This window comes from Cupressus sempervirens, chromosome 8 (assembly GCF_028749045.1).
Source record: "Cupressus sempervirens isolate cs-2001-9-10 chromosome 8, ASM2874904v1, whole genome shotgun sequence".
In the NCBI taxonomy this organism is placed as follows: domain Eukaryota; kingdom Viridiplantae; phylum Streptophyta; class Pinopsida; order Cupressales; family Cupressaceae; genus Cupressus; species Cupressus sempervirens.
The window spans coordinates 286769617-286793239 of NC_143125.1; the positions used below are offsets into that span (position 1 = coordinate 286769617).

At 32.0% G+C, this 23623-nt stretch overlaps 1 pseudogene; it reads right to left on the reverse strand.

Moving 5' to 3' along the window:
- Positions 1-764: 764 nt before the first annotated feature.
- LOC149542550 (pyruvate decarboxylase 1-like) overlaps positions 765-23623 on the reverse strand; it is a 67554-nt pseudogene continuing 44695 nt past the window's right edge.

The following is a 23623-nucleotide window of genomic DNA, read 5'->3' on the forward strand; positions in this document are numbered from 1 at the left end:
AATGCATGCCATTTGTCTTGTTAGGTGTGTTGATATTTGATTCAGTTTAGTTTGGATCACTTTTTAGTTCATTATTCTTGCATATAGTTATTGCATTTTTTTGGAACTAGAAAGAAAGATTTAGTAAACTAACTGAACCTTTCATAAAATGATGAATTACATGGATCCTTTAGAAACTCAATAATTGCAATTAAATAGCTGAAACTTGGACATCATGTATCATTTAGGGATTGCAAATGGATTTAGAAATTATTCTAAAATATTGTGTTTGTAGAAAAACACAAGAAAAGATGTGCAATCAATAGACACTTAATAAAACTGATTTAAGTGAAAGTACTATGCAACCATTGAGAAATCTGAGTATGCTTAAGGGTTGAGGGTAGTAGGGAGGAATTATGTACGTAGTTAATAGTAGTGCAACATAGACTGGTTATGAGGGGCACTATGTTATACAAAGTTCTACGTTATGGGCACTTTGTGGAATAAGCAATGACAAAGAATTAGGGCATCATTTAAGTATTCTAGGTGGTACTACAAAATTGCTAAAATTGTTGCCACATGGTCTGGAGAGAGAAAGAAATTCCACATCCTTCAATCTAACCTTAGTTCTCTTTTGAAACTCTGAGTGGATTTGTGTGTTAAAGCTTTCCTAGCATTGATTGTAATAGCAAGAATGGATATTCAAAGACTATTGCAATGAAGGAAGTATCCTAGTAGAGATACAAATGGTTTTGGGGAATATCAATGATGATGGAATAACAGCCTTACAATCCTCTCAAGGTGATGGGATTGGGCCTTAAACTCATCCTGTACAATGCTTGAGCATATCCCAGTGTAGCTCCAACAAACCAACCAATTGATCCATACTGCATCTGAAACTCATACCTACAAAATCAATATTAGAATGAATCATTCAACATTGACACAAGCCTTAAGAAAAATAATGTCACAAATTACTGATTCTTCAAACTAAACCTGATAACCAATTCCAAATAGGGGCATAAATAATTGCAATAAATTGTAGGAACTATTTTAGTGCAAATTTGCGACTTATAGGTAACAAGCTAGTCAGTTAGACAAATCATGTATTATAATTTTATGAACTTTGTTGTTCAAAATTTTGTTGTTCAATAGTTTCTTGGTTAGGTCAACATTTTAAATCATACACTATGATCCATCATCAAAATAAATGAGTCAGAAATTTAATTATATAAACTTTTGCAAAAGATTTTGCATTACCTGCATTTCTCTGAGAGTTTAAGCTTATGGAAGTTGAACCAAGAGTCACCAGTTTCTACAATGACAACTGTCTCATTTGATAGCATGGCCTACAAATAAGAAGTGTTTACTCATTAATCTATAGGAATAAAAACAAAACCAAGGATTGAAGTACCAACTGAACATAAGTCATTTTATGATATATAGTGATTCTCAATAATTTTACCTAGATGTGTTTGAATAACAATTTGACTCTAAGAGCCTCCTTTGGAGCACCTTTCAAGAGAACACCGTGAGGCACAAATATATGCTAATAATTATCGAAGGCCATTGTATTGTGCTTCAACTTCTTTGCGATGGCTTCTAAGAAGTCTTTCATTAATATACACCCAAAAGTAGGTCCATTTGTGATAGTTACTAGATTAGGCTGCACAATTATAACTTTCTCCTTGTTCAAGAGTAATGAATATCCCATTGAGCTATATTCATTAAAAATGGGCCCTGCAAATAAGTAAGCATCTATAGACTCAACTATTTCAGCACAAAATGCAGTATCGACTACACCCAAGTAAGTTCTTATGAAATGTGGAAGAGTCTCTGAAACTGTACCCTTAGTCGATGGCATTGCGGTCACAACATAACCTAAAGAATTTTTCAATTCCGTAAATGCATCTTTTTCCTTAACAACCCTTAGCTTTGGACCCCTAACCAACACTTTCTTAACTGTTGCATTTAGGAACTCTATAGTTGTTTCCACAACTACTTCCAAACTTCTTGGATTTCTTAGCCTATAGTTCATGCTAGCCAAAAAAACTATTAAAAAAAAAAGTAACAAGTGGCTTCAAATGCAATGAGCAATGCAAGATTCTAAATAATGATGCTAAAAAAAGTAGAATCAAATCAAAAAGTCCATGTAGAAGAAACTAATTTACCTAAAAGGAGGAAAAAAGCCCACTTGGGAGTGAGCCATAATGGAATAGGCTCATCACAGAACGTATGGTGTGGAATGCCAGGGAGATTATAGCTAATGCTGATATAAACTAGCTTACTCTCAATAAGCACTACAAAAATGGCATGATCAGTAGCTTCACAATTTTTCTCAGTAGTTTTGGGTCATTAAATTGGATAGAAAATTGATAGTAAAATGTGAAAGAGAACACACATAATGTCACATCAAAATAAGTTTGCATCCTACATATGAGTATGCATCAAAACTGAATTTTTACCTCCTCAATCTATCTGTATCAATAAAGAAATAAGATGTTTTTGTAATACAAAATTCTTGAACCCTATTCGACTGTAATCTTTCAAACCTACAAAATAAAACAAAATCCATAAGAACTAAAATAAAAGGATTTATTTCTAACAAAAAATCACATATGCTTTGTATATACCTTAGGACATGATACAAGTTGTTTCACAAGCAACACTAAACATTCCAATTTTTTTCTCATTTACTAGAGTGATGATAAACTATATGCAAAGTAGAAATAGTGCAACATAATAGATGATTAGTATCTAGAATTTTTAATACTGAAAATTATAAAGAATTTAATCCTTACAAGTGTCGTTGCCTAAGAGAATGCAACCCAAGTTTATCATGATCTCTGCAACATTCATTGCATTGGGAATATCCTACTTATTTGTAAACACCAATAACACTGCATCTTGTAGTTCATCTTGCAAGAACAAGAAACTTAAATGATAACAAATAATTCTATGGATAACATGAAAATAATTGTTAAAAGAATGAGGCTAGTTTTACACATAATAACCAAAGTTGCCACCCATGAGAAAGACATGAAATCTTCTTGATCCATTTTCCAATTGTATTTATACAATCCTAAAAATTCACTTTGATAGTTCTGACTAATTATTGTTGGAAGGATTTTATTTTCTTCATCAAACGAGTGTATATTGTAGTCTTGGCTTCTTGTATTTTTCAAGATAGTATCATTACTCGTCTAGTATTGTTCAATCTAAAAGGATGATATTGATATGTTGTTTTTCTATAATAGCCAAAACAAGGGGTTGTTAACCTTTACACAAACAAGGGATGAAAGCATAAACATAGGGCATCAACAACACAACAAAATAAACCTTTTCCTATGCACTTGGACAAAAGTCTAAGAAACGTTATTGTTAGGATTGCAACAAAGGAAACCCCACTACAACCTATCAAAAAGGCCCAAGATTGATTATTTAAGAGTCAGCATTATCAGTAGAATTTTGTTCAAAATAGAAGTGGGAGTAGTAACTTCAACAACATAGGCCACAAGGCTAGTGGGTATCACACCTAAAATACGGTCTAACATTAAAAATTGTGACAAGAATGGAAGCGATAGAAGTCTAGCTCAGACCAATAGCATGAGAAGCATCAATATAATCAAAGAAAGTTTCTTCTTCATTAGAAAACAAGTCCTCAAAAGGAAAATATAAAACATAATCAAAAGCTCTAATTGGAAATGGTCATTTTCCATGGCCCTCCATCAAGTGACAACACCTATCCAACACAAAATGCCAGTCATTAGGCATGTATCCTATAGAGATGCAATCTCTACAACAAAATGGAAAACCCTCATATTCAATGCTTCACCCGTGGCCTCTCATCAACCACGATTGAAGTGGAGAGATCTCTATTTCAACTAGAATACAAACATAGAATAGCCCAAAATTGTACTAGATCCATCCAATTTTTGGAACTAGCAAAGGGAATTTCCAATGGTCTTGGGCAAAACAACTCACAAAAGTGAAATGAAGATGAGGAAGGAAAACCCAAACATAACTCACATAGGTATAGCTCAATGTCACCAAACATTAGGGACTTCAAAGAATTAGTCACCCAATGGTGTAAATCTTAGAGGCACTAAAGACTAAGAATTTATAGACCATACTTATGCACTGATAAAAGTTCATGTTATCACCACAAAATAGGAAAAAATTTGCATAAGACTTGATAGCCCAAGCATAGCTCCTTCAACCAAAATTTGACAGACAATTATCTAAAGCATTCAGCGGGTTTAGAACCACCAACAAGAGAAAATATCCTAGCACCTAGAAGTGTAGCTTAGCGCTACACCAGGAGAGTCAAACCCCAACAAAAACCATCCAATGGATCTCTTCTGATGGGGTGTGTTATGAGTATATTAAGTTCCCCTCTTTCTCTAGAGTGGAAAACATCATGAATTTTGAGTTTAGATCTATGTTATGTAATACTACTTTACTCATGTTTAGAGACCCTTACAGTATATTCAGAGATAATTATTATATTTACTCTATAATAAATGGCAGTGTAATAGCATACTAGCATCAGAGTTCATAACCCACATCAAAAGTGGTTAGTTACACAAGAAGAAGCATTGAACATGGGACATGAGAAACAAATTCAGATTGATTTGTCCTCTATTATCAGAGGATCATAGTAAGGCACAACACAAATTCTCAAATATAAATAATAGTCAACTGTCATTTTACTTAGATCCCTATGAAAATGTAGCATTGAAATACAATATACATTGGAGTTAGGAATTTGGTTGACAACCAAAATCAATTGAATTGAAATAAGAAACTTTACCAAAGAATCAACTAAATATGTAATTTTAAGCATATTTTGCTACTCAAAATGTTATGACTTCTTCCTTCTTGACCTTAAACTCATGACATTTTCTAGTTTTACAAGGGGAAACACGATCTCTCCAACTGTTAGTTCTAAATGGCTTCCACCTTAGGCGCATAGAGTCTTTGAACTAGATAGATAAAATACACAGCCATGCTGAAGACCATGGAAATAGAGGATAACATGAAAAATACCAAACAACAAGTTGGATGATGATGAAGACTACAGTGAAGGTTGAAGATCCTAGACATCATCAATTAATACCAAACTACCAAATGTAGTATACAAACTTGAAAAGATAAGACACACCTTACAACTAAATGAAACTCTAGAAGATACCATCAAATGGCATGACATTGAATCATTACCAATAAATGAATACAATATAGAGAAGCTACTAGATATGGTATTTCTATTCATTTTTCAAACAAAAGAGTGTAGTAGGTATGCAACCACAACTAAGGAAAGTGCAATTTCACACCATTTGCCATGTTGATGTTGAGATACTGACCTGTGCAATCCAATCTCCCAAGGAATAGATAGTACCACGTATCGCCATCTTTGCCAAAACAAGATTTGTCATAAAGCGATGTTAGAATAGTTACTAAAATGGTCATAAATTATGTTGTTATAGTAAAAGAATACTTTAACTTAAGAAAAAAAACTATACAATATTAAAACATGATATTGTGCTTTAAAAACTAAAAAGGTACCTATAACAAAGAACTTCATTTCGACTTGCTAATTGGTTGTCACTATTAACTATAAGCTTTCGGATTAAAGTTTGAGCTTCACTTGGTTTCGAGAATAGTTAAATATTCTCTACTTAACAGGGCCAACCACGTGAAGGTGGAAGCTCATTTGCCCCCCCCCCCCCCGCCCCCACTAACATCACTCTAAATTCCCTATGAACATTTAATAACATTCAATTCATCCATTTTTGAAATATAACATTCAATCATTATAATCACATGATAACATTCATTAACACATAAAATTCATAGACACACAACATTCATGAATAATTCAAAAGTAAGTCATTCATGAATAATTCATTAACACAATATTCATTAACACCCAATATTAATGAATAATATTCATTAACACAATATTCATTAACAATATTCAAGAGTAAGTCATTCATGAATAATCATATCTTTTTTGCTTTCTTGCCGTATCTTTTTTCATAATTTTTTAAAGAGGAATATCAATGTCCTCATCATCCCCATTAACATTTAATAACATTCAATTCATCCATTTTTGAAATATAGCATTCAATCATTATAATCACATGATAAAATTCATTAACACATAAAATTCATAAACACACAACATTCGTGAATAATTCATTAACATGCAACATTCAAGAGTAAGTCATTCCTAAATAATTCATTAACACCCAACATTAATGAATAGTATTCATTAACACAATATTCATTAACAATATTCAAGAGTAAGTCATTCATGAATAATCATTTCTTTTTTTCTCTCTTGCCATTTATTTTTTTCATAAAATTTCTAAGAGGAATATCAATGTCCTCGTCATCGCTCTCCTGTACTGGTTCTAACACATGTCTCCTCCTCATCCGTTCAAGAACATCATGAGGCCATTGCAACAAAGGGGGGTCCGCTGCAATAACAAGTACTCCATGAGTTAAATTCACACCATTTTATATTAGTGAATTACGAGTTTTTATTTAAGTAAAAGAACTATAAATCAATAAATTAATTTAAAAGAACAAAACATAGATTTTCTTTACTTGAATGTGAGACATGATCTACCTAATGATCAGTCTGAACATCCTTCAGCACTCATTCAGCACGACATGATTCTATATCCTCAACACAAAAAGGTTACACCAAGTTCAATTAAAGATGTTAAATTGTATTAATAATTATATAATTAGTTTTAAATAACAAATGAGCACCTCCATCGATAGTACAATGCACATCAGGGGCTTCAAGATGTTGCATATGATCTATGTCACGATTAATAGGCTTCATTGCAATGTCATGCACATTATTATCAAATAAATTGTTGCTCACGTATTCAATTTATAATATATATGTTGGCATATTTACCTATGCACTTGATGCAAGAGACTATTTGGTTGGGGCAATGGAAGTTTGCCGTAGGCATTCAGCCATTGCTACATAGCCTTGCTTGAAGGCAATTTTTTTGTGTTCTTCTGTGGCCTCCAGATTAAAATCAGCACCCTGCATTTTTTTATTAATTAACAAAATTATTTCCATTTTATAAATAATTTTTCTTTGCAATTCATTTATTGCTACTTACAATGCGTGCTTTAATTTTTGAATATCCCCTAGAGCCAAGTCTATGCTGCCCAACCTTTTCTAGCCTCACCTTTGTTGCCTTTGATGTGTCTTGCAATCTATGAAAAGTTTTAAATATGTTAGATGATATAGATATAAAGATCAGTACTAAATGGTGGATTATTATACGGTATGAAGGTTTTAGCATAAAGTAGCATGTTCCACCAAAAATATGAAAAAAGAGAAGAAATTATAGCATCATACCTTTAATTGATATGTGTAATCATGCTATTTATCCATCGAGTTCATGCTAAGTATTTATCCATATTCTAACATGCCTCTCCATAAAATTACACATCAATTTTGACAGTCTATATTATCCATTGTCACACAAAGTAAACGATAAGCTAAAAGTTGAAATAGATAGTAGATTTTATAGATTAAATTTTTATCCCTACATTCCACACTCAAAGTGTTTTTATCCCCAAGGCTGGAATAGGTATAAACTTGAGGGCGGATGTCAGATTTAAGATTGTTTTAGTAGCATTCCTTTTTACCCGTAGCTGAAAAGTAAGTATTTTTTTCTTTTCAATTCAAAATACATCACCTTTGTGCATAAAGTGCTTCTTTAGCCTCCACACTGCATGGAACTAATTTTATAAATGGTGGTTGTAACTGAAACAAAATCCCCACTGATTTGCTAAGATAACTAGCAACTAATAGGGACTACCTAGCATTGTTCCAACAAAAGACTCACGACTTAAGACTTGTCTTAATCTATGTTAATTTTGATTGCTTCTAGCAGTGGAGCACCATTCAGAATGTTTGAGAAGATCAGAAACATTACATCATAGTTTGGAGGATGTTTCGTATAGTCTACATCCACAATAAATTATTTAAAAACTGACACTTGGATAGAAAACTATTTAGATAAGCTTCAACTATTCTTAAAAGTCACATAGTAAAAGAAGAATTAAGGATAGAAAAAAATAAGAAGTCAACTTTAACACTTTTACTGTAGAAATTAAGAAAATTAGTATGAGAAACAATTGTCACAAGAACTACCAGTGACCATTATAATGGTATCTCCTCCCTCAAAGGATGTTCTTGTGGTTGCTGAACATCAAGGTGTGGTGCCTGACTAACTACCCCTATAGGATCAGTTATATGAGGAAATGAATGTGTGGCCAAATGCTCTATGTACTAGGGAGTGACACCATCATTCACTACATCTAGAAAGTAGTCCCACCTATAAATGGTAAGGCCACTAACATCTTCCATACATCTAATTGTGTCCAATTTAGGAGAACAACCTTTCTTTACCTCCTTGGTGAAGCAGGTGTAACTACAGTACTCCTGTGGTATACTATATTGATAGTTGAACTATCTCTAGACATGGGTTAGCGGAAATCTCTCTATCTTCAATGAAGAATGGCCATTCAGTGGCTAAGATACCAACATGAATCCTAGCTAGGAGAAGACATCATCTTATGGCTCTATGCCTAGCCATGGTCTATAGGTAACATACATAATGTCATCCAAATGAAGTCTCGAATAGTTTGTCTTACCTAGTGTAGGCTAGATCATCTCTCCACAATACCATTAAATATAAATCTAAAAGTGTTGTTGTCAGTCCTCAAAGATAGGAATGTGATTGTTGTCTTTAACTTGTGTTTTTGGCATTGAACGTGATGCTTATTACTTTTAGGAGACTGACCATTAGCAAAATTCTTGCAAAGTTTTTCAAAAAAATTGTACTTGTCATTACAATTACTGAATATCATTTATCACCTATATTGCTAACACATACAACTATGGTACATCTGGTTGAGAATTACTATATTTTCAAGAGATAATATAGCTATATGTGAAGTTATAAGTGCACTATTTATATCTTATGTAGGATTTATGCCCAGATTGAGATATATACAGTTGTGTTAGCATTGAGATTGAGATTTATAAGCAATTGTGTCAACATATGAATTTACGATTTATAAGCAGTTGTGTTAGTTATATCTTATGTAAGATTTATGCCCAAATTGAGATTGAGATTGATATTTATAAGAAATTGTGTCAGCATATGAATTACATACCTTTCATCAATAGATAGATTAAATTGAGCTAGTTGAAATTGTTGATACTGAAGTTGAACCCTAAATTTTCTCATTAATGTACTAGTAGTTAATACTATTGCATACCTTTTTGGATTTGCTTGTGTACTTTCTTTTGGATTTTTTGGTGTACTTTCTTTTGGATGTTCCCTTTTCTCCTTTGCATCCAAAATGAACTCATTCCAGTCACTCACTAAAACAAAGGGAGGACACTCATACTTCGAGTTTAGGACGAGGCTCTTTCTATATGTGTCCCTCACAACCTTAAGATGTCTGGAAGCTTTTTGTAACACTTTCTTCGGATCAAAAATATTACTACCAAACTCATGCTCTATATCTTTGATGAGCTCATCTTTTAATTTTTGATCTTGGTAGTTCCACCTTTTAAGAAAAAACACAAAATTGTTAGATATAGCTAGTATAAGAAAAGACCCGAATGAAAGGAAACATGTTGCACCAATTAATGATATGAAAAAAAAAAGGGATAAAATTAGTTTAGTTATGATGTTCCACCTTTTATGTATGGTGGGCCTGAATCTTCACAACGTGAGGTCATAAAGCCTCCTATAAAATGTATCGTTTCCTGCAAAAAAATGTCATGGGATAATTAATAGTAAGAACCATTAAAATGAATCATGAGAAGAATACTTTTTATAGTGAATAAAAAATACATAAAATGAGATACATTTCATCTTTTTAGTGATCTATTTCAAGGTTGGAGGATCAACTTGACCAAAATTGACCAAAAAAGAAGATTGGAAAAAAATTTAAAATGTCTAAAATTAGTCAAACTCTACCAGGGTTCTATTGCTACTGTTTTGAAACTAAAAAATGTACCATTTGATGGATTAGTAATAATAAATTAATTTAGATGACCACTAAATCAAAAAATACCTGGAATAATCAGTGTCAACATTATGTGCTCTCTCTTTATGGACAACCAAGGAGGTATTTTATTGTTGATAACAAAAATAGGCCACACTGAGTAAGTAGATCTCATCTCTCCATAAGGATTGACACCGTCTGCTGCCAATGAAAGCTTGAGATTATGAGGTTCTTCTTTAAAGTGTAGCCATTTTTCCTATAATTCCTTAAATGCTGAACCATCTGCAGGAATTCACATAATGTCATCTTGACTTCTATTGCGTGCATGGTAATCCATAAATTGTGCCAAGATATTGCACTTGAATAATCGTTGCAGACGTGGAATAATGGGAATATGCCAAAGAACCTTGTGAGGTACCTTTTTTGTTAATCGATCTTATTGATATCTGCTGATATGACAAGTAGGGCATTGTGTTGCAAATTCATGCTTTTTACGATATATAATATGATCGTTCGGACATGCATCTATTGTTTGATACTCCATTCCAATATCTTTCATGATGGCAGATAATTCTTGGTATGAGCAAGGTAGAATGTTTGATGGTGGTAACAAACACTCACCTATCAACCTACAACCAAAAATATAATTTCTTAATTTAAAGAATATTAATTGCTACACGAACCCAATGTTAATTGTAAGGGAACTATGAGTAAAATAATGAAAGAAGATGGCATACCTTAACATACGTGTCATTGCTACATTGGATAAACCATTCATAACCTTCAAGTTCACCAATAGCAATACAGTGGCAAGAAGAGTTTTTTTGGAGCCTTCATATAGGGACTAGTGTGCCTTCTCAAGTAAAGGTACATCAAACTCTGCATCATTATCACCAACATCATTATCATCATTATCATCTTGATCATCGTGATCATTTTGATCGTCATGATCTTCATCATCCTAATCTTCTTCCATGGTATGATTACCTTCTACTTCAATATTCACACCTCCATGTTCCCTCATTTGTAAATCCGCATTCTCCAAATTGTCATGGTCCATAACATGAAACTAAGGGATGTTGACCTATATGAAAATGATGACCTTATATTAACCATGACCATGATGTAATCATCAAATCATGTCTTATGTAATTTATAAACTATTAAAATACATACCAATGTGCGATACTCATTTCCCCCTTCAATGTGACCATGTTGCCTACAATGTTGCTCAGCTGTTTTGATTAGATATCTTCAAGTCTTTTAGCCCTTACACATTTTGCAAGGACAATAAAATTTTCCATCACCTTTTCTTTTTAAGTTAGACCATAGTCTAGCAATTGTCTCCCTATTTTTTTGTGCATTGATATCATCAAACATGGTCTTTCTTGAATGTAATGACTTGTTGGTGGAAGAAGGATGATTTGTTTGCAACCTGTAGATGGAGTAGTAAGAGGAAGACACATATAAAAAGGAGTTAGGTCTCTAAACCAAGTAGGAGTTAGGACATGTTGGAGTGAGGTCAGCCCAAGATATTTTAGAATCTTGAAGAACCTAGTAAAGGGTATCTGGAAAGGTGAAAATAAACAAGTATTTTTATAGCTACAAAGGAGGAATCGAGAGCATTATAAATAATGAAGAAGAAACTTAAATCCATACAACTTCACCTCTATTTACAATTTGACCTTTCTGCAAGTGAAATATGACAATATACAAAATTTCCAATCACATTTTCACTTTAAAAAGAACACCAAATATACCTTTGCTACAATATCTTCTTCAAATTCTTCACTATCAGATTCTTTAGAACTATAAGCTCCTATGCAGAAAAAAGATGAGATGTAATCAGTAATTTTTGATGGGCAATATTTAAACAAATCAACTATCAAAAAAACAATTTATGAAATTCAGTTGCTTTATTATGTACTGAAGACTTGGCAAGATGTTCCCAAGTCTATCTATAGAATGCCTATCTACATGGTTGTTTGCAAATAGTCTAGTATGGTGCCACTTTTGAACAACAAAAAATATGACTGTGGCTAGTAATTTGGCTCAAGAGATGCACAAGCTTGTTGACACCACAGAACTTTTAGTTCATCATATACCATTCAGCTATCTTCTTTAACAAAATCCAAAGAGAATACAAACAAACTAATGAGATGTGTCTATCTCAATTGAATAGCAAGTACTATAGTGAGTATTAGGAAACTAACCTTGCGAATAGCATCCAGTTCATAAAGTATTAGGAAAGTGACCTTGCTAATTAGTTTGACATAGATTGGTGAATAGAAAATTCATAATAAAAATCTGATTTTTTTCCACACTTGTTCAAACCATATACTGAAACAAGAAAAAATGAATTGTATACAAAGACCATATTGTAGGCTATCCAAGTTGAAAGTGAATAGATGACCTCTATGGGGTGTTGTACCAAGCGGAGCAAGTATGTGAGAGCTTGAAGATGAAGGGCTCCTATTTTAGGGCCAATATTTGGTGGTTTCGAGGAGCCTAGGGAGAACCTTTGATGCTAAGTATTAGTTATGTAGACTTTGGTGAATCTGGTGAGCTTTCTACAAGTTTGTACCTATTGTATCAGCAACCACTATGCCCTATTTCAGACCTTCAATATTCTGATTGACATCAATTATAAGTGTGCATCCAAATGTTAGCTACAATTGATTGGGGTGGCTTTTAGTGTGTATCAGTCTAATTTGACATGTGTGATGGCAATATCAAGGTGTTATCAGTATCTTACATTATTTAGAAGAGGTGTAGTTCAGTGGGTAAATGTTTGATCATTGTGGGAATGGTATTCTATGCTTTCTGTTAGGTTAATTTGTGTTGTTGCAGCAGTCTGATTTTATAATTTGAATGTTGTATAAGTTTGTTTCAATAATGTTCTTGTTATTTTGCTATATTGTAATGCATCTCGCTATAATGTCCCCTTTTTGACATGACATTCAATAATAAAAATAAAAAGTAAAAATATAAAAAATTAAAATAACATGTAATATAATTATAATTTAATTAAGTTTAGTGAAAGATCAAAATGAATGCAATAAAGAGTTATGAGTATTGAAGGATTAAGATATAAAGGAGAGACCATTCTATGAGAAGAGAACATGAAGGAAGCAAACAATCATTTGGAAATAAATTATTATTCCGTGAGGCAAAAATGAAGGGTGGCGACTCAATTCCTTTTGAAGGGTGGCAATTCTTTTATAAATAAAATATAAAGGGAAGATCAATAGAAACTCACCATCAAATGTTATTTCATTCAACTAGATACAAAATCAGAAATCCATTCAAGAATCAATTTATGAAATCATTACACACCAATATATCAAAGCAGCATTCATTCAATCATCACTATCAATATTTTTTAAATCATTAATCTTGAATCCATCAAAGTAAACCATTCAATTGTCCACCAATCATCAATTGGGAATCAAATATCAAAATAACCAAACAATCAGACCAACAAGCAAATAATCAGTCACTTATACAGGCAAATATCAACTATTCGAGTATCAACCATTCTAGCATCCAATCATTTAAATATTTATAATTAAGGCATCAATTGGTTAAGCATCCATCCATCAATCCTTCAAGAAACGATAATAAAGAGAAATCAGACAATTAACAATGATCTATCAAACACATCAAGATATTATTTTTGAATTCTAGTTAGTACTTGCAAACTGGACAGGTTTTGGGCCCATAGGGTAGGCTAAGGATTTGAGACAATATTTATGATACATATTCCACAAAAATTAGCATAATTGGTATAAATACTAGGTCGTTACTATAGAGCGTAAAAACTAGTTGATTAAGACATTTAGCAATTCTTGATTTGGGTAATCCATTTCAATTTGTTTAAATTGTTTTGTCCAACGTAGGTTGATGCTTTTTAGTTTCAACATTGAAACCCAAAGTGTCATATTTGGTAGGCATGTTTGTTCTTATAGCCTTAAATTCATTGACTGTGATTTTAAGAAAAATCTATGGCAAGACTTCTTTTTCAGATGCATCATGAGAAACGATTTCCACATTGAAAAGTTTTATGAGAATTCATAGGTTCAATAGCTATGTATTTTCTAGGGCTTATAGCATCTCTTCTTTTGAGCTTATGCAAGTGACAAAGTATGAGAAGGGTAGAATTTAGCAATGGCTATTGCTTTTGTTATTATTCCATTGTTTATTATTTTTCTTATCTCATATCTATGTTTATTTTACATTTTTCATTTCCACGTAAATTGTAGCCTGAGGGGCCACACCTTTTTATATTGATTTAAGAAAAAAGATCACACATAAGGGTGCATCTATAGCTAACTACTTAACATCTAGAATAATACTAACAAAAAGGTTCATATTCATTCTCAAACATATTAAATTTTACATTAGCATAGCCACCAGGGCTAGCCTCCAAAAGCAATCTAAAAAATTTCCACTATTCAGAAGGGTGACAAGAATCATAGTCCATCTTGCAAAAAACATTTTCCAGATCGATACATAGGCTTTCTCAAGAGTATAGAGAATATCCCAAGCTTCCATCTAATTTTTAGAATGAGTACTTAAGGAAGTAGAAAAGGAAAACTTAAACAGGGCTTAAAGTTCCACTACTAGTACCACCCATTCCCATTGGACGTGGATTACTCCTTGAAAACCCATCTATATTGATTTTGAGGAAATCATTTGGGAGGGGAGACACTAACCTAGATGGTTCAATTTCTTGACTTGCTAAACTCTGGGACCAAACCTATTTTGTGAAGAAAGAGAAAAGCATTGATCCAAGTGATTAGCAATGTGGAGATCCAAATGAATAGTTGACTGAGATAGCTCTTGTTTCAACAGACCACCCTCTCATGAAATCTCATTCATATTATAATCTTGCACGATCTTATCATAGAAAAGGTGATTATGAAATTGGTGGTCGCTACTACATGGCATCAGACAAGGAAAGCCAGAAGCCACAAGATTTTGTGTTGCCATACTTTGGGTTGGGACAGGTTAAATGAAATTGGGAGATCTTAAGAGTTCTCTCTCAAATTTTGAAAAGGTTCTGGAGGTTCACCCTAAGAATTGTGAGAGCTTGAAAGCTATAGGCCATATATATGCTCAACAAGGGTAGTGAGAGAAGGCTTTGGAAATTCTAAGAAAGGAAACTCACATAGATCCACGTGATGCTCATTCCTTATTAAGATGGGTGAGTTATTGATTTCAGCAGACCCCGGTGCAGCCTTAGATTCTCTTAACACAACAAAGTCTCTTCTGAAGAAGAGTAGAGAAGATGTACCCATTGAATTGTTGAACAACACTGGGGTTCTTCATTTTGAGCATGATGAACTAGAGTTGGCTCAAAAAACTTTCATGGAGGCATTAGGAAATGGTGTTTGGGTTGAATTCATCAATAAAAGCCCCAGTATCAATTTTGAAGTTTTTCTTGTGTTTAAAGGACATGGAATTCTTCCATCAACTAGAAGAAGAAGGTTTTTCACTTGAGTTGCCATGGGATAAAGTAACAACACTATTTAAATTGAGTTGCTTTTTGAATACCATTTAAATATAATTTAAAATATGAATTTATCCATGAGAAATCCAATGAATAGGTGCTCCTGCATCATAGAAAGAGATGCTGATGCAAGGTATGATGTTACTGACTTCCCTCTTAGCACCCTAGTCCACCAACTCATACATGAAACCATGGGACAAACAAGAAAAAATGTTGGATTTAAAAGCTTTTTTGATCGGTTATTAGGAGTATGAACGAGGTCTGCATGTCAGATTCGAATGAAGCCCTAAGATTCATTCAAAACCCCCACACCAATATCGACATAGGGGCTTCGAGTGAAGCCCCTTGGGACCTTCATTCAAAGATTTGGCTTCATTTGAAGCCCCTAAAATTTAGCTTCCCCACTTTCCATCTAATTTCTTCATTATGGAAAGTGGGAACCATTATTGTGGCACTACCCAGGAACAAAATTTTATCACCTAATTTTCCTTTTGTTGACTTCATGATCTTTCTACGAAGCAAATAAAATAATAACTAACATTTTCTATGTTTCAAACTTCTATGTTGACTAAAAAAAATCTACTGAAATAACTTTATTTGACAAATTCCATTAAAAAATTATAACCTTTTTCAACCTAGACTTATATTAGACATTTTATAAGTTACACTAGATTAACATGTTTAAAAGTAACTACACATATCTAAATGTGTGCACTACATAAGTGTGTGATAAAAATATATATGTATATTTCAATCTATCTTGACATATGTTCATAATCACTCATATGAAAAGGAATGTATTCAAATATTTCAAGCTCATCTTTGTCATTTGGCTCCCCAAAAATGTGCATACAAGTAACTAAATATTATAGAAAGTCAAGTATTCAAACTATTTGCTAAATGTTACAAGAGAATCATAGATCGTTCATTGTTGAATATATAAAATATTTCATTTACCACAGAATAACTATTTTATAAATGAAAACTTTCATACATGGGATGAAGCATTTTGGTTGTTTGAAAGTCTATTGGACATTGTGAGCTTGCATAAAAAATATTACAATAGTGCTTGAATGCTTGAATGTTCTTTTTTCACCTATAAGTAGTGGTGAATATAGAAATAATGAGACATTTTATTTAATCTACTATGTGGATTTGAAGCAAACAAAATTATTATGGCAACTCAATGCAAAGGAAAATCAATATATTTAATTTAAAATAGTCTAAAATGTGTTCATACAAAAACTATAAATGATTATCCCTATTTATTTGATCTTTATATATTCCTAGTTTTTCAGCTAATGACTAGCCAAATGAAGCCCATAAAGACAACAAGACACAATTTATACCCAAATTAGCATTTTAGAATATTATGAGTGAACCACTTTTCTTTCTTTGTAGCCTATTTTATCTTGGAAATAGGATACCAAATCATGTTGTTATCCTTGATTTATAATCTTATCCTAGTTGATATTTTCTAACAAAAAATTCAATAATCTATTTAGATAACTTGTCTTTTATAGTGTTAACCATTCTCCAAAAATAAATTTTTTTTTTCTAAAAATATCTTCGAACTCAATGGAAAGCTCATGATTCAACTACCTCTTGTCTCCTGTTGAGGTATTTTGGGGATGATATAATAAATAATTCATTCCATCCTACATTGGTAATACTTCTTATTTGGTGAATACATCATTTCATCAAAAAGATTCTTTGTGTGGTAAACCTTTAGTATTTTACCTATACAGTAGATAGATTAGAAGCAACAACATATTTAAATAAACTAAATATCTCTAGAAACATATATGTATATATGTAAAATGTAAATCAAATCAATCTGGAATATTTTCAAGATATAAGTTAAATTCTCATGGATCATTTAGAAGTCATATGTCACAAAAATCTTCAAGTGGGTTACAATTTCTTATTTTTGAAAAATAAATCAAATATTGAATAAATTTGAACCTAAGATTTATTTAAAATAATTTTAAGATATATGTTCAATAAAAAAATAAAAAAATAAAAGATAATAGAACTATATCATTGAACATAAGAGGAACAAAATTTCATCACTTGATTTTCCTTTTGTTGACTTCAAAATCTTTCTACGAAACAAATAAAAAAAAAAAAACATTTTGTATGTTTCAAACTTCTATATTGACTACAGAACATCTTCTCAAATAACTATATTTGGTGAATTCAATTTAAAAGATTAGAACCATTTTCAACATAAACTTATACTAGATTTTCAACAATTTTCAAACTTCTATTTTGACTACAAAAGATCCCTTGGAATATAGATCATCCATTGTTGAATATGTAAAATATTTCATATACCATACTATTTAATCTTGCCAGCCTATTTGAATAGCTACATGACATTGAAAAAGCAAATTTTTGTACAGGCTAATATTGTTCAAGTTTCTTGATTATGTGGATGCATATCTATGATTTGCAGCCATGGCCTAGGCTTGAAATGAGATCCAACTAAGCCTAGAATTGATTGGGGAGGCACTTAAGGTGGACAAAACCTGAGTAAATGTGATTACCATGCTTGGCAACCTGGAACTGAAAGCAGATGACTGGCTTAAAGTAAAAGAAACAATTAAAACTGCACAAAATGTATCAGATGGTAAGGATGCTTATGCTGACATTTCTCTTGGAAACTAGAATTATTTTGCAGCTTCACACAATGAGAAGAAGGATCCAAATGCGGAGGGAATACATCTTGATAAGGCTAGGGAACTGTATTATAAAGTGTTGGCTCAAAGACCTGGAAATGTCTATGTTGCAAATGGGGCAGGCATTGTGCTAGCCGAAAGGGGTCATTTTGATATTGCAAAGGAAATTTTCACATAGGTTCAAGAAGCTGCAGCAGGAAACATCTTTGTTTAGATGCCTGATGTGTGGGTATATCTAGCACATGTTTTCTTTGCACAAGGACAGTTTGGGCTTGCAGTGAAAATGTATCAAAATTGTTTGAGAAAATTCTATTTTGGCACTGACACCCAAATTTTATTATATTTATGTAATACCCCGCCAAGGGATCCAAAGAATTTCACTAAGTTTGCCAAACAATTTTTTTTTAAAACATGAAAGTAAAACTATTCATAACACTTGCGGAAGCAATAGAAACAAGCTGAATGAAAGTAACATAACATAGATACATAACAGATTACATTCTTTAAGGATCCCTTAACGTTGTATCACATCTAAATTAACTATTCATCTAACATCACATCCTTATGAAATAACAATGATACATCCAATGTTCCTAACCAATATACAAGTGTCCTTTTAGAATTTATATTTTAGTTTAGCTTAATCATCCACTGCACATGTTAAAAGGTATAAAAGAGTAATCATCCATGTAAATAAAGTTCATCATCATCCAATATTAATCCATGATGCAATTAAAGTAAATGAAACCACATATCATACATGATACATAATCATCATAAAGATATAAACATCCATCATAAAAGATAACCATATATCACAAACATAATTAACTAAGTGCATGGTTCCTCCCAACCATAAATAGCATCATTAGACCATCGTGGATCCTAGCCATCCCTCCATGCATAACATTCCAAAGCACCGAAGAGATCATCGGTATTAACATAGTAGAAATGTCACTCCTAAAACATCCTACTAACATGCAAAGTAAAGCATAGGATATCATCATCTAACATATGAAAATCATCAATATAAGAAACATACCAATAAATACATCCATCATAAGGTATATCATCTATTATAATGCTCCACGATAAAAAAGAAGATAAATACCAACCAAAAATACTTCAGCCACGGTGTCTTAGATGGATCTCAAATGATAAGAGTGGAAAAACACTACCACCCGACCACATGGAACCTACGTGGTCCACTCCCACCGTGCTGAGGAGATAATCTCAAGTCCTAAATAGGCTATCAAAACCACAAAGAAATTTTTTTTAATAGTCCAAGAATCCTAAAAGTATACTACTCAAAGGTTCCAACACACACAAAATCGACATCTAATTCCCAGAGGCACAACAATGACATGTAGGAAACCTACTATGCAAGCGGAAAAGTGTCATCGCATTTATCACGTACAAGTTACCCTGGCAGTTAGCTAAACCCCACGAGTCCATACTGATCTCATGCGGCTACTAGTATCCTCTCATATTGATGAGGCATACTACAAAATGCACGGTCGCAACCATGTGTTCTCACTACTCCCATCCTAGCCTGTACAAGCGCTCAAGGCATGGGCGAGAACATAAAAAAAATTTATTTTTTTAGGTTCATTTAATCCTCATTTAGTGTGTAAATGTTATCACTTATTAACCAAACTTACAATGAGTTACCCTGGCAGCCACTTAGGGCCCCAACCCCCATTGTAAGCCACTTCTTGACACTACAAGTAGATTACCTACCCTAAGCTCATGGAATCATAAATCACCACAGTCCTGTACAAGCGACTGTAAAAAAAATCCAAAAGATAATCCATAAAAAAGAATCATCAAATATCCACAATATAAGCACCAAATATCCATAATAAGAATCATCAAATCTCCAAGATAAGAATCATCAAATCTCCATGAGCATCTGAAAAAGAATCCATAAAAAATCATGACCACAACAGTTCTCTATTGGCAACTGAAGGCATCACTGATAATCATAATAATGATTGGTTCTCAATAACCAAAATATATTTCAAACAAATCACAATATCCATTGGTTCTCAACAAGCAACCAAGAATATCTCAAAATCATACTGATCGAAGACTCCAAAATGGTTGAGTGAAATATGTCACAACATGACATCATCAAGATATAAATCCACATTTCAGTCTCATCATGGCGATTAGAAAATAATCCAAGGATAACTGATCGATGACTCAAAAATGATTAGCTCAAGTGTCTCATACACATGCATCTCATCTTCACACATGAAGACTGATGAACAATAACAATCAGTAAATACAAACATTTCATAGAGCATATGATCACATTACCATGGTTGGGCTTATAAAGATTGAGACCAAATAAAATCAACATGCCATCACATCTCATAACCCCCGAGCCTCTGGTAACAACCTAGGACTGGTCAACACTAGTTAACCCAAAACCCAAAACAAGAAGCATATAGAATACACAATGCAAACACATGTTTTAGTTTTTTAAATTCACATAGTTGAATAATGTGTAGGGGTTTCCAGTTTTCTGTTTGCAAGTATACTTTCAAGTGTCTTAAGTTTCATCATTTGACCTACAAGTCAACTCAATTGATTCCTTGATAGCATTATCCTTCCATTATTAAGAATTACATTCTAAGAATAACTTAAGGATTAATATTTACTCATTAAATTGATAATCATTGATCCTTAATTAAATTATTTTCTTTATTTAACTATGATCCATATTCTAATTGATTAACTCTTCTCTAATGTTACTACAACTTTTTGAGATAATCAAAGGATCATTACTCGTTAAATTATAAGAGAATCAATTATCAACCTTCGAATAAGAAGATTATAACTTTATTAAAACGATCAATTAAATCAATCAACTAACATAGGTACACAATCCATGACCTTTAAACATTATAAAAAAGTTTTCAATTAAATATTACTAAGCCTCACTATTAAAACATAAAAGGTCATTATTTAAGTCATTAGAATAAGACCTACCAACTTTGATATCAATTTTTTTTTTTACAATCTTGTTAAAAGAATTATATCAACTAAATCTCTATTACATAGTTATTAATTAAATTCAATTAACTCTAGTTAATTGATTTAATTAATAATTACACAACCATACCATCAACCTAATGAATATCAGTTGGCTAATAACTAACTATAATTTGTACGTTAAAAGTCATACACAAATATTCATATTCATAGATCAATAATAATGACTAGTTAATATTTAATAACAAGATATATTGGAAATCTTAATAGTAATTCTATAATGACCACATTCATCATTCTATCCAAGAATACAAATTATTTCCTTAACAAATTTGTATTATCGATAGTCATTTCTAATAAGACTCTATCACACAACTATACTCCAAATCCAAAACTAATATCTTTTACAAACTTCAATAAAATAATCTCTACTAGGTTAACCCTAATCTAATTAATTACAACTATTTAAACCATTTATACTATTATTTATTAATAGTTTGTTAGACCCAACAAACATTAATAAATAATAAACTCATCAAAACTATAAATAATCGATTTAGAGAACTTTACATAGACTTCATTGGTTAACTCTAATCACCATTAAGGTATTTCAATAGTTTGTTTAATAATACATCATGTATTATAATAACATAATAACTCAAATCGTAGTAATGTTATAACAATGTTATAATGTAACCATGACCTCTAGTCAATAGATCTTAACCAATATCGTTAAAGTCTCTTAATTAAAAATCATCATAATAATCATCATTAAATATCTTTACCACCCCTTAATTATGTAATATATATTAAATAGTATTTAATATACATTAAATAATATTAAAAGTCCACTATATAAACTATATTAAAATCTCTTTTCTTTTAATTTTTCCTCGTTTAAAAATCCATTTACTTAGATTGACTAATAATTAATTACCTAATCTTAATTAAATTTGATTTAATTAGATTAGATAATAAACCATATAAAACTAATGCATAAAAATAAGATTCTACTAAGGGAACATTGCAATAATATCTTTAATTCATTCCATACTTTGATATATATTATTTTTGTGAAGTTTAAGCATAAAGAACTCTTGGTTATGAAAAATGGAGAAATATCTGTCTTTAAATAAAATAGTTCCAGTATGAGGGCCATATCTCCCTAATGAACCGTTGGATCGGGCTGAAATTGAAATATGTTGGAGAGGGCCAAGTTGCGCCACTTCTGACCGGAGCGATCGAATAAATTTGATCATGATAAAAAGTTATGAATGACAGAGTTCGGGTCTATCCAAGGGCCAGCGACATGACAATTTGTGATGAATTAAGAATTTCCTCTTAAAAGGTAGTTGTTCTCTAAATTTATCCAATAATTTCACTAATAGATTTGGCCATAAATCTTGAAACCATTTTCAAATCTATTTCAATTTGATTCTAATTCGAACCCAAACCTGTTTAGATCTAATTTCTTCCTTAATTGGATCTAGGGTTTTCTAATGAGTTCTCTATTGTTTTCTTTGCAACTCTATATATCTAAATTCTAATTTAATTATAGATTCATTCACAAGAAGTATTCAGACACATATAAGAGATATGATGAAGATAGGAAGAGAAATAGTGCAAATAGGATATGAGATTATCACGAGTGCACTTGGACACTGATGCTAATCTGCCATGCCTCAAAAGTCCATAGAAAATCCCTTCCTTCTCTATCATTCGCAATTTCTCTAAGATCCAAGCCAATCGAAAATCTCCAAGTGACTAGAAGAGCTAGAAGAAGCATAGAAACATGTAGAAAATATATGAGCATATGAGCTTTTCCAATGCAGGTAAGCTTTGAAGCTTTCATTTTAGCTTGTAGCTTGTAGCTTCCATTTAAGCTTTCATTTAAGCTTTTAGCTTGCTCCAAACACACTAAGAGAGCCTCTATTTAAAGGCCTCTAAGATGCATGTAGAGTGTCTCTAGAAACAACTAGAAGATAAGCATGACAACCAAGCATGGGTCTTCTCCAACCTTCTAGATAAGTCTTAAAGTTGTAGACACCATGTGCTCAAATAAAATACTAACTTCTAAGTGTAGACAACTAGGGCATTCTTAGAGTGCAAACCCCTGTGTTGTCTACATGAAAATTCTCGAAAATTTGCAAACTCTTAAATATTAAAATAATGCACAATCATTAATATAATATTTATTTTACTCTTTCCAATTTAATTTATTAATTTATTAAATCTCATGCACTAACTTTAATAATTCCACTTTTCAATCTTAATATATTTATATTTTAATCATATGAGATTTAGAATCTTTTAATAATTTAAATATATTTTTCACTTTTAAATTTCATTTTCCAAAATTTAATTGCTAAAATATTTATTAGCTTTA